The sequence below is a fragment of the Mobula birostris genome, chromosome 1 (assembly GCF_030028105.1).
Source record: "Mobula birostris isolate sMobBir1 chromosome 1, sMobBir1.hap1, whole genome shotgun sequence".
NCBI classification, from domain to species: domain Eukaryota; kingdom Metazoa; phylum Chordata; class Chondrichthyes; order Myliobatiformes; family Myliobatidae; genus Mobula; species Mobula birostris.
In genome coordinates this window covers 240,196,795-240,210,144 of record NC_092370.1, presented here as the reverse complement: position 1 = coordinate 240,210,144, position 13,350 = coordinate 240,196,795, and positions in this window count along the sequence as shown.

The window sequence follows — 13,350 nt, the reverse complement described above, 5'->3', positions numbered from 1 at the left end:
TGATGTGAATTGATGTGTCTGTCTGTCTGTTTCTAGTGTGTGTGGGTGTCTAGGGGTGTGTGTGTGTGTGTGTGTGTGTGTGTGTGTGTGTGTGTGTGTGTGTGTGTGTGTGTGTGTGTATGTGTCTGCTGCGTGTGTGATTTGTGTGTGATGTGCGTCTATGCGTGTGTGTGGGCGTCTAGGTGCGTGTGTGTGGTGTGTGTGTGTGTGTGTGTGTGTATGTTTGTCTGTGGTTCCTGTGTGTCTGTTTGTATATGTGTGTGGTGTGTGTGTGGTGCATGTGTGTTTGTGTGTGGTTCGTGTGTATCTGTATATTTGTGTGGTGTGTGTGTGTGTGTGTGTGTGTGTGTGTGTGTGTGTGTGTGTGTGTGTGTGTGTGTGTCTATGTGTGTTTAGTGATGTTGACTTGCACTGTGTAATTTAATGTTATCTATTCCCCTCCCTCCTCAGCTCTACCACCATTTCTATTCCTTCTTGGCCACTGGGTTAACATCAAACCCCTAAAAATTATTATTGAATCATGTTTACACCCAAGCAAATCTAAGCGTAGAATTTCCAAATTAAATTTGAATCCAAGATAATTAAGCGGAAAATTAGCTCTGTGTAACTCTATGAAATGCAGACAGCAATGACCTGCATAAAGCTTCTGAAGAACTCAGAGGAATGAAATTCAAAAAGGTCTCAACATGTCAGGCCAGCCTTTATCTGGGTTTATTTGCCTTAAAAGCTCATACAATTCTTTTCCTTCCACAGATGCTGCTCAACCACCTAAGGTCCTCCAGCAGATTGTTCGTTGTAACACACGCAAAATGCTGAAGGAAGTCTTACAGGCTAGGCAGCATCTGTGGGAATGAATAAACAGCCAGACGTTTAAGGCTGACACCCTTCGTCAGGACTGGAAAGGAAGGGGGAGGAGAAGGCGTACAGGTTAGAAGGTGATAGGTGAAGCAAGGGGGTGGGGAATGGGGACAGATGAAGTCAGAAACTTGGAGGGGATAGGTGGAAAAGGTAAAGGGCTGGAGAAGAAGGAATATGATAGAAGAGGAGAGTGACTATGGAAGAAATGGAAGGAGGTAGAGCACTCGGGAGATATGATAGGCAGGTGAGGAAAAAAGGGAAGAGGCCAAAGTGATGAATTGAAGAAGAGGAAAGGGGTGGGGGAAAAATACCAGAGGTTGGAGACATCAATGTATATGCCATTAGGTTGGAGGCTATCTGGACAGAATATGAGGTATTGGTCCTCCAACCTGAGAGTGGCTTCATCATGGCAGATGAGGAGATAATAGACCAATATGTCATAATGGGAATGAGGATAGGAATTAAAATGGCTGGCCATTGGAAATTCTGCTTTTTGAGGATGGAATGGAGGTGCTTGACAAAGAGGTCCCCCAATCTATGTTGAGTCTTCCCAACGTAGAGGAGACCATGGATACAGTAGATATTCCCAGCAGATTCACAAGTGAAGTGTTGTCCCACCTGGAAGTTACATTTGGGACCCTGAAAAGGGATGAGAGAGGAGGCAAATGGGCAGGTGTAGCAATTCTGCTGCTTGAAGATCCCAAATTACAACATCTGCAGTCTCCTGATTTCTGAGTCTATATTTATGGCCCAGAAACTTACCAAACAATAATTATGGACCCAATAAGTGAAAATAAAGAAAAAACTGCAGATGTTGGGATGTGAGCATTACATAGCTGTTGTCTACCTTGAATGGTTATACCCTTTCTCTGGCTATCTTAAAGACAAGAAAAAAGAAGAAAAAGAAAGTTCAAAGTTCAAAGATAAATTATAATCAAAGTACATATATATCACCATATAGTACCCTGAGATTTATTTTCTAACATGCATACTCAATAAATTTATAGAAGATTAACCATTACAGAATCAATAAATGACCACACCAACTTGGGCATTCAACCAATGTGTAAAAGACAACAAACTGTCGAAATACAAACAAAAGAAATAATAACAATAATAAATATTGAGGAAGTGAGATGAATAGTCCTTGAAAGTGAAACCATAGGTTGTGGGAAGAACGATGAAATGAAGTTGAATGAAGTTATCCACTTTGGTTCAGGAGTCTGATGGTTGAGAGGTAATAACTGTTCCTGAACCTGGTGGTATGAATCCTGAGGCCCTTGTATCTTTTTCCTGATGGCAGCAGGGACAAGAGAACATGTCCCGGTTCGTGAAGATCCTTGATGATGGTGCTGCTTTCCTGCAACAACATTTTGCGATGTGCTCAGTGGTGGGAAGGGCTTTACCTGTGGTGGACTGGGTCATATCTACTATATTTGTAGGATTTTCTGTTTCAGAGCATTGGTATTTCTATACCAGGCCATGATGCAGCTAGTCAATATACTCTCCACCACACATCTATGGACGTTTGTCAAATTTTTAGATGTCAAGGTTTTATAGGCCAAAGGTTGGTCTTTCACAATTCCTAATGGACCACCTCTTGATAACATCCTTATGTCTCTTAAATAGTTTTTAGTTAACCAAGTATGATTATGAAGACACATAGTCCTCTTTTATTGTCATTTAGTAATACATGCATTAAGAAATGATACAATATTTTCTCCGGTGTGATATCACAAAACACAGGACAGACCAAGACTGAAAGAACTGACAAAACCACATAATTATAACATATAGTTACAAACAGTGCAACAATACCATAACTTGATGAAGTCCGTGAGCACAGTAAAGTTCAAAGTTTCTCAAATGTCCCAGATCTCACGCAGATGGGAGAAGGAAGAAAAACTCTCCCTGCCATACCGACCACAATCCGACTGAGTCATCCGAAAACTTCGAGCTCTGATCAGCTCTCCGACACCGAGTACTGAGCGCCATCTCTGTCCGAACGATTTGACCTCCTTCTCGGTCGCTAAAAGCAGACAAGGCCGGGGATTTTGAGGCCCACCCTCTGAAAGATTCATGACCACACAGTAACGACAGCAGCGAATGGGCGTTTCAGAAATTTCCCCAGATGTTCCTCTGTGCTTTCACATCCATTCTCCATCAAATCAGGATTGTCCACGGCCCCCATTTAACAGATACAATGATAACAGGTACGATATCATTTTCACCGGAGAGCTGCGCACACGCGGCTCACTGCCATCTTCTCCTAATATTACACCTGAACTTAAATAAAAGTAATGGAGAAACTTGGTGGGTCAGACAACCTCTGTGGAAGCAGGAGGATGATCAGCATTTTGTACTGAGATCCTACATCAGGATTTCTAATCCACTGAGCTCTTCAAACAATTTTTCTTTGTTCCACATTACATTTCCAGCAGTCTCTTGTGTGTCTATTATATCTAAACAGCCTACTGTGGGATTAATGTGAACCCATCCAGGAAATGGATGCTTCTTTTCAATACAAGTGGCCTGAAATTTCTTCTTTGCCAGTTCAAGTTTCTCCTATTGATAGTTATTAAGTGGTCACATATTGCTCAGTGGCACCATGACATGCAGCAGTGATTCTGATCTGGAGACTGTGTTTATAAACCAGTCAATGCTACAAGGTCATAAAGATGTATTGCAGGTCACACGAAGATGAAGGATGGTAAGTACTTCTGCTCCAGGTTGCAGTTATTGTGGAACATTTGTGAGAAGAGCAGAAAATTCTGAAGAGAGAACATGAAGACTGGTGAAGAAATTAGAAACCTGATGCCTTTGTACAAATACTTCTAATCAAAGCTACGTATCGTTGACTGGATTTAGGGATGAAACAAGTTACCCAATGGAAGCAAGGATCCATCATCAAGGACCCCCACCACCCAGGCCATGCTCCCTTTTTCCATCATCAAGGAACCTCACCACCCAGGCCATGCAGCATCTCTGGGAAGAGTACAGTCAGTGCTTTGGGCCGAGACCTTTCATCAGAACTGGTGAAAAAAAGATGAGAAGTCAGAGTAAGGTGGGGAGAGGGGAGGAAGAAATACAAAGTAGTAGGTGATAGGTGAAACCGGGAGAGGGGGAGGGCTGAAGTAGAGAGTTGAGAAGCTGATTGGTGAAAGAGATAAGGGTAGCATTTTGTGTGCGCTGCTTGGATATCCAGCGTCTGCAGAATTTCTCTTGTTTGTCACCCAGGCCTATGCTCTATTTTTCCATCATCAAGAACCCCCACCACCCAGGCCATGCTCTCTTCTCACTGCTGCCATCAGGAAGCAGATATCCCACTTCTCCCAGAAGTTCCGGGAGTCTCCTGCATATTGATAGTGGCTACCTGATGCCCGCAATTTGTATAAAGTGTCCCAGAAATCAATTTTTTGAGAGAGAAAGTGAGCGTGAGAGCGACCACAAGAGAGCGCGCACACGAGAGAGAGAGAGAGAGAGTGAGAGCTACCACGAGAGAGAGCGAGCGACAGAGAGTTCCAAAAAAAGAAAATATAAAACGTACGTCACCCCAGACTACCCTAAAGTGTAGCCCTGCCTAATAGGGGTCAAAAATAATGACAGTGTTGCTCGCTGCACTGTTTGCAACAGTCACTTTTCTATTGCCCAGATGACTGTAAAAGACATGTTGAGGTGAGTTTAACAGGTGTCATTCATTCATTAGTATAGCTAACGTTATTTAAACTAGCTGGTTAGCTGCTAAGGAGCTACTCTATTGCAGACATCCCACCTCTCCCGGAAGTGTCCCGCAAATTGATGGTGAAATCTCCCTGAAACGAGTTTTTGTACGGTGGGATGTCTGATGAAGAAGGTGCAGGTGCCTCAGAACTCACACCATCAAGTTCAGGAACAGTTAATACCCCTCAACCATCAGGCTCTTGAACCAGAGGAGATAACTTAACTCGGCCCAGCTCTGAACTGTTCCCACAACTGATGGACTCATTTTTAAGAACTCTTTATCTCTCATGTTCTTGATAATTTTTACTTATTTAATTGTTATTTTTTTCTTCTCCTATTCTATTTGCAGTTTGTTTTCTTTTGTATATTGGTTGGTTGTCTATCCTGTTGGGTGCAGTCTTTCAATGATTCTATTATGGCTCTAGGATTTACTATATATGCCTACGAGAAAATGAATCTCAGTTGTATTTAGTGACATACGTGTTCTTTGATAATAAATTTACTTGGAACTTGAACTTTGAGTTGCACAGCATGGAACAGGTCCTTTGGCCCATCTGGTGATGTCGACAAGATATCTATCCATGTTAATCCCATTTTCCTGCATTTACCCCATATCCCTCTATTTCGTTATGATTTATCTAAGTGTCCAAATGCTTCTTAATAAATATTATTATAGCACCTCCCTCAACCACTTCCTCTGGCAACTTATTTCATGCAGCCACCACCCTCAATATTAATAACTTGTCCCTCAGATTCCCTTTCAATATTTTCTCGCGACTTTAAACTCATGTCCTTTAGATGTAGACTCCGCTACTCCGGGGGAGAAAAATTGCCTGTGACTCTCTACCCCTAGATTGGACTTTTTCCTGAGTACCAGAGTAATCTACTTTCCAAATATTAATAAAGAACTTATTAAGACTCACTCAGCATATTTAGAAATGAAGTTCCTTGTAAGCTTGAATGGAGTAGGGAAAATTTTTCAGTTTGGAATAAATCTTTGATTTGTTTGGGACCAAAACCTTCAATGGGAATTATCAGTGAATAATGTTGTGCAGGCATTTGGGACGGACTCCCAATCTGGAGAAACTTGTTCTTCAAGTTCAAGTTTACTGTCATCTGTTTGAACATATATACGACCAAACAAAACAATGTTCCTCCGCGCCACAGTCTACCTGCAAAACCTATATCGCACACCATATACAAGTCAATAAAATATAGTTAAAAGTGCAAATAGTGTGCAGCACAGGTGAACAGTAGACAACAAACAGAAGAAAATCTGCAGATGCTGGAGGAACTCAGCAGGATAGGCAGCATCTACAGAAAAGTGTAAACATTCGACATTTCTGGTCGAGACTCTTCTGCAGGAGTGAGATGGAAAGGGGGGAGACGCCCAAATTAAATGGTGGGTGGAAGGGAAACGTAATCAGTAAACAGTATAGCAAACGGCTTGCTGCCCTAGTGATAAGACCTCGGTTTTGGCAGGATACTTATAGCATCAATTTCACGCTGAGCAAGTTTCAGCACTATGACAAATAAAGTAAGCACGTCACACTTCTTCATTAGGGTCAGAGAAATAAATGTCACCTGCAGCATGAAATTCAACATGAAGCAAGAATTTCAAAGTTACAATCACTTTCATCTAACACTTTTAAAATCAAAACTAAAGGACCTTTGATCATTTCCCCAATTTGTTCAGAGAATGTGACAACACTGATATGGCCAGCATTAATCAGCAATCTCTAATTGTCCTTGGAAACACAAGAGACTGTGGTGAGAGACTCAGGAACAAAGATCATTCTGCTGGGGGAACTTAGTAGGTCAAGCAGCGTCTGTCAGGGGAGAGGAATTTCAGGCCAAGATCCTGATGCAGAGTATCGAACCAAAATGTTGCTTGACCTGCTGAGTCCTTCCAGCAGCTTGCTTTTTGCTCCAATTATGCTTGGCGTGGGTGACTTGCTTGGCCAAGTCAGGGTGCAGTTAACCATCTTAATCTCAGCCTTCAGTCACATCCAAGGCAGAATGACAAAACCAATGTACTGTCATCACAAATGTGAACCAAGTGGGAGCTTTGATAATCTTGGTTCTCTCACTGTCACCATTGATGGCATTTGCTTCTTACCTCAGACTGAATAAGCTGAATTCAAATTCTCCAACACATAAATACCGGGGAGTCTGCCCATGGTGAAAATCCAAAGCAACAGATACAAACTGTTGGAAGAACTTAGCAGGTCAAGCAGCATCTATGTAAATGAATAAACAGTTGACATTTTGGGCTGAGACCCTTTGTTTGGACTGGAAAGGAAGGGGAAAGATGCCAGAAAAAGAAGGTGGGGGGAGGAAGGGGAAGGAGGAGAAGTGGGCAGGGGAGAGGAATGAAGTAGGAAGCTGGGAGAGTGAACCAAGGGAGAAAGGGAAGAAGGAGAGGCACCAGGAGGATGTGATAGGCAGAAGAGGTAAGAAACCAGAGTGGGGAATAGAAGAAGAGGGAAAAGGGAAAGAAATTACCAGAAGTTGGAGAAATCGATGCTCATCCAGTTGTTTTGGAGGGTTTTGAGCTCACATGTCCAGATGAGATATTCAAATTTGCTCATGCAGTGCTGTAACAGCATGGCTGCCATATTATTTATTTGTTTGATCCCATTGCGGTCTGTCTCGCATTTCCCTCCAGTCTGTTTTGGATGAAGGACGGTCCTTTATAGTCTGCAAGCACTCAGACAGAACACAGTGTCTGGGGAGAGGGAGATAACCCAGTCCAAAAGAGCAAATGGGTCAAGGATATGATTGGCTTACCTCTCAATTTACTTTTCCTGCATTAACAACAGACCTTTATCACAGAACAGAAACCAGCATTTTCTCTTTAGGAACATCCTATTACAATGATGGCTCACTTATGGTGAGATGAATTCCTACTAACACTGTCTCAGCACTCTGCACAGCCATGTTACACTGTATAATTAAGCCAAAACTCTCCCAAAAGGGGTTTCAGCTTCGCAATAAATCACTGATTGATTTTAAACCAATTTTATTTCCCCTTCCCCTCTTCCCCAGCTACTCAGATGTATAAAATGGCTGACACTCTTCCATCTAATAGTCCTGCCGATGGCTGTTTCAAATCATTAGTGGCCATCTTAACAACCAGGATTAATTGCAGGGACAAAGCCCAAGTCTTAACCAGGTGCTTCCTGTTTCACATTATCTCTGATCACTGTCAAGCAGAATGAAAATCCAGATATTAAAAAAAGGTTTTTAGCCATTGTCTGATTGGGATTACCAAAATAAAACCAGTCCTCCCTCAGATCAGCTCTCCCACAATTCCTTGATGTGGCCACAGACAGTCATTTTTATTGGCTAATTGATTTACAGCCAATTAGGTAGCAATTCCAACCTGCATCATTGTAAAATTCAGTTTTGTTAGTGGTTAATAAAATAAGACATTTTTGTTTTTTTTTAATTGACTTGATGCTGCCTGTGATGAGCAGTTTTCAGTGAACTCTCTCTGTTTTAGTGAAGCTCTTACAGGAACATTATCCATAAGGAGGTTTAACTCCTTAATTGTCACCATAGACTTTTAGACCAAATTGTGCACCAGATCCATTGAGGAAAAGTGACTGGTAATTTAAAAACAATTGAAGTTTATACGTGAATTGGTAATATATAGAGTAGAAATTTCTTTAAATGACCCAAAAGGCAGAGGAGGTTGATTTTTGTCTGCATTGGAAACGCCTTACCCCACCTTTACGTTTGCAAACACTGCCTGTCATTTATGACATTTTCTCCCCCCACAGATACACATTTTAAAATTTGCATTAGGTTTAAAATGTGACCATCTCTGTCCCTCCATGGAGGTAATCACTTCATCCAGGTTATCCCAAAATCTCGACACTTCTCACCTCCGAGATCATCACGTGAGCCTTAATTATAAATGCCTCCACTTGATCATTGCAAGCGATGCCTGCAAACAATTTGTCACACGGGAAGGGGAAAAAAATGGCATCTGAAACACCATAGGACTGAAGGTAAATAAATCTGAGGGTTTTTTTCTCTTGTCACCTGCACTAGTGAGGTAGTCCATTATCAAATGTACAACAAGAAAGCATTCCTAACTTAACCTACATCAGACACTTACAGTCAACTGTAAATCACGAAGCTCTATTAAACTGACGTACTTTTTTTTTGGAAGAAACAACTCATTAAAAATGAAAGACAGACCGATGCTGTGCATATTGTCTTCTGCTTATTAGTCTGCTTGCTGTTTCATCATTTGCGAAATTCATATTTGTTGAACAAGAAGGGCAGAAACAATGAGAAATCAATCTTTTTTTGCTTGGCCAGATAAACACAAGACACAGAGAGACAGAAAATAGAAAGAAGCCTCCCGACGGTGATTGATGACTGAAGTAAACGTGTCAGAATGGTATTATGTAAATTACTGAAGCAACCAACCATTCTGCAGATGATTACAGTGGATGCAAACATTGTTTCGGTCCCCAGACGCCCGTTCCTTGTTATTTTCCTTCCCTTGAACTACCCCGGGGTGGATTTCTTCTGACCTGGAGTCCATGAAAAAAAAACACCAGGGACAAGTTGAAAGTTAGGAGACATCTGTTACATTTCCCCAGCAACTACCTGCCTGATTTCCACCTTCCAGCCACTCACCATAACACAAATCGAAGTTACATATTTTTCTCCAAGATAAGGGTTGCTTGATTGAATTACCCCCACTTCCCAAAATACCTGTCCATCCCACTTTTAGGTCCACCTTCTATCAACAACCAAACAGAGTTAAATAAAAGCTGACATGATTGTACACTTTTCCAAGACAATTCATCATGAAAAATGATTATTTAATGATTAAGTAGATTTGCTTTTTAATCTTTTCTGATGCCAGTCTAAAATTGCCTGAGATAACATCTTTCTCCTCCCTAGACGCCACACTGGTAACATAATCCATTGAAAGCTAAATCTATCACAGGGCTTCCCCACTTGCACACAGACTGAAATCTTCAGACTGTCTGCACAGTTCTTGTTAGACTTCGTGTCTTTCTCTCTTTTCATCGCTGATTTTTCAGTTCTTTCTCACTCTTATTTTCTCTCATTCAGCAGCTGTGAAAGCCGGTGTTACACAGGGAATGATGGGTGCCCTGAATGTGCTGCCTGGATAGGTGGTACAGGCAGATAAATTTGGGATTTTTAAGAGATGTCAATAAGACCAAAAAATTGATTATGAACATCAGAAAGGGTAAAAAGATGGAACACACACCACTCCTCATAGAAGGGTTAGAGGTGGAAAGGCTGAGCAATTTCAAGTTCCTGGGTGTCAACTTCTCTGAGGATCTAACATATTGATGCATTTACAAAGAAGGCATGACAGCAGCTATATTGCATTAGGAGTTTGAGGAGATTTGGTATGTCATCAAATACACTCATAAATCTCTACAAATGTACTGTGAAAAGCTTTCTAACTGGCAGTGTCCCTGTCCGGAATGGGGGTGGGGGAAGTCACTGCACAGGGTCGAAAGAAGCTGCAGAAAGTTGTAAATTCTTTCAGCTCCATCATGGGAACTAGCCTCTCCAGCATCCAGGACATCTTCAAGGAGCGATGCCTCAAAAAGATGGCATCCATCATAAAGGACCCCCATCACCCAGGACATGCCATCTTCTCATTGCTACCATAATGGACAAGGTACAGGAGCCTAAAGAAATTCAGGAACAGCTTCTTCCCCCTTACCACCAGATTTCTGAATGGACATTGAACCCATGAACACTACCTCTCTATTTTTTTTTCTACATCGCACTATCACTACTGTAACTACAGTGTTTTATTATTATCTATTGCAAGTACAGCTGCGGCATAACAACAAATTTCACGACATATGCCAGAGATATTAAATCTGATTCTGATTCGGAGATATTTAGATGTGAGGGATATGGAAGGATATGGACATTGTGTAGGCAGGAGGGATTAGTTTAGCTGGCTATTTGACAACTAATTTATTTGGTTCAGCACAACTTGATGGGCCGAAGGGCCTGTTCTTGTGCTGTACTGTTTGATGTCATATGTTCTAATTCCAGCATGATCCTCCCAATCACTTGCTTAATTCTATCTGTGTAAATTTAGGCTCGGTAACACTAAGCGTGCGATATAATCTTGTCTTCTTAGTTTTGCCCTGCCAGGGAGCCTGATTGCACTGTCTAACCAGAATACACTCGATCGAATCTTATGTAACCCTGAAAACAGTTGTTGGTGTTATCAGAAGGGCTTGCAATGCATTCACATGACAGAATTTGTGTCTGTTGTTTCAGTGCAGCATTTATGGAGACTTTCAAATGCCTGTGTTTGAGTGAGGGACTGCAGAACGCAATGTAAATGTAGTGAGCATTCATCAGATAATATCAACAATAGTAATTTCTCAGCTATTAAGTTAATCTACTCACTTGCATGGAATGCAAATCATAAATGTTATAAAGGAGGAATCATATTTTATAGTTGTTTTTATATGTCATTATTGTTATTATCCCTATCTTTATATTATCGAGTACATCTTTGTCAAAGTAGATACCCAGATCACTCGTGCTATTGATAAAGGTCAGTGGTGATTACGGAAAGATCTTTTTTTAAAAACTCATGTGCAAAACACCACTTGTCAAAACTTTAAATGCTGCTTATATAAGGTAGATGGGATTTTATTCTTTCTTTCTTTATTTATTGAGATACTGTGTGGAATAAGCCCTTTCAGCCCTTTTAGCCCAGCAACCCCTGATTTACTCTGAGCCTAACCACAGGACAATTGACAATGACCCAATTATCCTATCAACCAATATGTCTTTAGACTGTGGAAGGAAACCAGAGCACTGGGAGTAAACCCACACGGTCATGGGGAGAATGTAGAAACTCCTTACAGACAGTGGTAGGAATCAAACCCAGGTCACTGCTTCTGTAAAGCATTGCGCTAGCAACTATGCTACCATGCCACTGTTCCACAAAAACCACTATGTCAGGGACTTTGCTGCCTACTTATTCCTGCCTACTTTTGAAGATTAGTGTCCTATCAATGAAAGCTTATACTGTTCACACATTGACCCATGACCGTTCTGTCTATAGTGTGATGCATTTTGTGGATCAAGCCCCTTTTAAGAGCTGGGAGGTTGTGCTGCAACTGTACAGAGTACTGGTGAGGCAGTACCTGGAGTACTGTATGCAGTTCTGGTCTCCTTATTTGAGGAAGGATATACTGGCTTTGGAGGCAGTGCAGAGGAGGTTCACCAGGTTGAAAGGCAAATAACAGACGAAATTCACTGGTTCATATACAATGATAATAAGAAATAAAAAAAGCAGAAATGGTTGGTTATGTTGGAAAGATAGACATGCTCAATTGAACAAAATATAACTTGGTGATGTACTCTGAATGAATTGAGCAGTATTTTGAAGCAAATGAAATGGCCAATGAAAAGTGAGTGTTAGTGTTCCTGACTGCAATTGGTACAGTTTGCTTAGAAGTTTGACTGCTGCAGCCAAACCAACTTTACTGATATTGTGAATGTAATATCAATGGAATATTTAGAACAGTAACCATTCAGTAACTAATCAAAAGGCAGGGGAGACCATTGCAGTTTATGTGATTGAACTGAACAGATACTCCGAGCATTAATGATGAGCTACGAGATTGTTTACTTTGAGGAATCTTACAAGAAGCTCAATCCACATTTAAAACAGCGGTTGAAAGTGCTGTATCAATGGAAACATCGGGGGAGACAAAATTAAATTGCAGTTGGGAATGAATGTGAGTGTGAATAAAATTTCAACATCTAAACAGAAACCAGCCTTGCTGAACAAATTGTGTTACCACAAACATGAGAAAATCTGCGAGTGCTGAAAATCCAAAGCAACATACACAAAATGCTGGAGGAACTCAGCAGGCCAGGCTGAATTTATGGAAAAGAATAGTTGATGTTTTGGGCTGAGATCCTTAATCAGTCCTGATGAAAGGTCTCAGACCAAAACATCAACTATTTACTCTTTTGCATAAATTGTATTACCATTGTGGCAGGGGCTCACAGATGCCAGACCAACGTATGTTTAAAGGAGAAACTTGCAGAAAATGCAACAAAGTAGGACACGTGCAAAGAGCATGTCAGGCAAACAAAAATAAATTGATTGCACAAGAAAAAGAAAAAGATAAAAAGTAAAATTGCATTCCAAAAAGAGCTCTAATCTGCATGCTGTTGATGAAAAATCTGATAATGATGACAGTGACATAGGACTGAATGGCCTGGAGATTTACAACTTGAAAGCTAACAATAGACAAAAGAAGTAAACCAGAAGTAATTGGCAAATTAATTAAAATGGAATTGGACTTTGGCTTGCTATTTCAGTCATTCCACAAAATGAGTTAAATGGCATTTCAAAGATACTGAACCGAAGCCTGCAGATGTCTGACTAAGAACTTATACTGGAGTAAAGATAACTTTTGTGGGAATGACATTCATAATAGAGAAATATAACAACCCTCAAGCCATATTTGGCTGGTAACAAGAGAGCCAACATTGATTGGCTGAGAGTTGATTGGATCCAACCCCAATTTGCATGCTACAGTTGAGTGGAGCCCATGGGCATGGTAGTGAACCCAATAAACGAAAAAGATAGGTCTTTCAGGATCTGTGGTGATCTTAAGGTACCCATTAATCCAGCATTGAAGGTAGATCAATACCCTCTGCCCAGGAGTGAGGATACCTTTGAAGACCTGTCTGGAGGGAAACAATTCAGCAAAGTGG